We start from the raw sequence: 2,871 nt of genomic DNA, 5'->3' as shown, positions 1-2,871 counted from the left end.
CACACTGGCTTCGTTTTAACTTTAGTCTTTGAGATGGAGTCAAAGTATGTAGCGAGCCGGAACTCACTATGGAGACCAGGATGGCTTGGCGCTCACAGAAGAGCCTCAAGATTTTGCCTCTGCCTCCTGAGTGCTAGCATTAAAGGTGTGTGCCACCCTGTCCAACTGTTTCTAACTTTAAAATAGGAAATGCGTTTGCATGATTTGAAGTTTCTGGAAGGTCTCTCTCCCATGTGCCTCCTCCCTCGGTAAACACTTTTACTAGGTTGTAATTTATGTTTCCAAAGTTTCTCTCTGCCAACAAAAGCAAGTAAGACTGTGCTTATCTGCCCCCTCCCCTTCACAAATAAGACTGTACTTATCTGCCCCCTCCCCTTCACAAATAGCAGGACAGCGATACACAGGCTACTTAAGAATCTGTCATCGCGTCGGCTGGAGGTGCCTGGGGAGAGTCGGCAGCCTTACTCATCTCTCTTCTGTTCTTACTGTGCTGCCCCTGCTGTCTTAAACTCCTGGGCTCAAGTGTTCCTCTCTCCTTAGCCTCCTGAGTGACTGGGACTACAGGATGCAGCACCATCTGCAGAGAGTGACATTATGAGCCCAGCGTGTTGATATGCCGTAATGTATTCAGCCAGCTACCTTCTAGTGGACTTTTGGTTGTTTCTCATTATTCCAGGTGTCTTTCTTATTTAAATTTAAAAAAATATTTTCTATTTATTTTTGGGAATTTTATACATGTATACAATGTATTTTAATCATATCCATTTCATTTTAATATGTGTTCAGTAGATGTGTATGTACATACATGTGTGCATGTGCATGCACATGTGCCTACTGTGGTGTGTGCATGTGCACACACATGCTTGGTTATGCCTCGTAGAATTCAGAGGCTAACTTTAAATGTTTTCCTCAATCATCCTCCACTTTATTTTTTGAGACAGGGTCTCTCACTGCACCTGGAACTTGCTATCTCAGCTAGATTGGTTGGCTAGCCAGCTTGTGGGACCCACCTGCCTCTGCCCCACCCACCCCTCAGCACCAGGATCACAGCTGCACACCACCATGCCTGACTTCGATGTAGGCGATCTGAACTCAGGTCACATGCTTGCACAGAAACACTTTACCCGCCACATCTGCAGGCCCGCAGCTGGTTTCCCAGCTCTCTATGCTCCAGACAGTCTTGTTATAGCACTCCGTACCCACCCCGCTCCTCCTCTCTAAACCCCTGCAGACACCTCCCAGATGCTCTCCCGTAGAGCCCCAGCCCATTGTCTTCAGTCTTCCCTCCTCCTTCTCATTTATCTCACCATGGTTAGTCCCTCCTCGGTTCTGCCTGCTTCCCCAACTCGCCTACAGCAACTGAGACTCAGAAACCAGGTCTTGGACTCATGCGGCTCCTTCACGGTGCAGAGCTGGCACACAAAGGTCTTCAAGAGCATTGAGTATGCAGTGGCGTATGGTTGGAGTATGGTTGGAGCTGTGGATGGTGACTCTGCCAGGCCATGTGCAGGTCTAAGGGCCAGGAGCTACCCAGAGCAATGGAGGCCTCATGTCTCATAGGTCTCCAAGAACAAAGCCTTTATCCTGTGCCTAAGGTCTAGAGCATTTGGGCCGGCCATGATGATGCCCACGATGCAATGGGGATCCTTGTGGGGCTGGGGAATCCTTGTTCCTTTCCGTTTGGACAGTAGGGAAACTATGATGGAAAGACAAAAGGTAAAGGGATGGGAGCCTTCAGGATGGCTCAGTAGGTAGAGGTGCCTACTGCCAAGCCCCCTGGACCTATGGGCTGGAGTGAGACAAGGGACTTCCGCAAGCTGTCCTCTGAGCTCCACGGGCGCACTGTGCCACAGTCAAACACACAGAGACACACAAATAAATAAGGCTGCTTCTTGCTCTTCCAGGGGAACCATATTGGTTCTCAGTACCTACATCTGGTGGTTCCAAACTGCCTGTCTGTCTAGCAGGGGATCTAACGCCCTCTTCTGGCCTCTGTGGGCATTCCCACACAGGTTGTACACAGAAACAAATAAATATTAAATGATAAATAATAATAATAATAGATATTTTGACTGAAAAGAGGTAAGGGGTTATGGGTCACGCGGCTTTGTGCACTGTCCCAGCCGGACCCTTTCCTGTCTCTCTGACATCCGTGTCTGCACAGACCGACCTTGTTCTCCATTTTTAGAAGCCTTCCTGGACTAAGCAGCTCCTGTTGACCTCTGCTCCTGTGAACTGCTCCGTGAGTTAGCCAGAGCCACTGCAGAGCTGTTCTTAGTCATCCTGAGCCTGCCACCTCCAGTCACAGAAGTCTGTCTTCTGCAATCTCCAGATCCGGGAGGGATAACGTCAGAAACGGCCTTCCTCTCACATAGCCACTTAACCTACTCCCTACGTGACCACTGAGAGGTCTTCCATGAGTCCTGTGTCCTGTGCCTCAGAACTGCTGTGGTTGTGGGACAGTGTTGACCACAGGTGGCCCTCTAACCACAGAAACATCTGGAGAAAACAGTTTTTTAAAATTGTTTTTCTGGTTTTTATTCTCTTCTTGTTTGTTTTGAGACAGGACCTTGGGTAGCCCAGGCTGACCTTGAATTTGCAGTGAAGCCAACTCCTGATCCTCCTGCCTCTGCCTCTTGATGCTAGGATTCCAGGTGCACCACCGCACAAGATTCGTGTGGTTCAGGAGAACTGAACGGTCATGCACGGTCGGCAAGGAGTCTGCCAACTCAGTTCTCATGGAGTTGTTTTTAACATGACCCTCACCCCAGTTGAGACTGTAGCTCAGTGTAGAGCCTCTCCCAGCACAGCAGCTCAGTGTAGAGCCTCTCCTAGCACAGCAGCTCAGTGTAGAGCCTCTCCTAGCACAGC

The 2,871-nt window shown here is 49.4% G+C and overlaps 1 protein-coding gene across 1 annotated transcript in view; it reads right to left on the bottom strand.

The window, feature by feature from the left end:
* The window catches only part of LOC101996903, a 22,426-nt gene that overhangs the window by 16,513 nt on the left and 3,042 nt on the right, over nucleotides 1–2,871 (bottom strand). The gene's annotated exons all lie outside the window — the stretch shown is intronic.

The sequence above is a fragment of the Microtus ochrogaster genome, linkage group LG2, assembly GCF_000317375.1.
Source record: "Microtus ochrogaster isolate Prairie Vole_2 linkage group LG2, MicOch1.0, whole genome shotgun sequence".
Classification (NCBI taxonomy): Eukaryota; Metazoa; Chordata; class Mammalia; order Rodentia; family Cricetidae; genus Microtus; species Microtus ochrogaster.
This window is presented reverse-complemented; position numbering and strand designations above follow the sequence as displayed.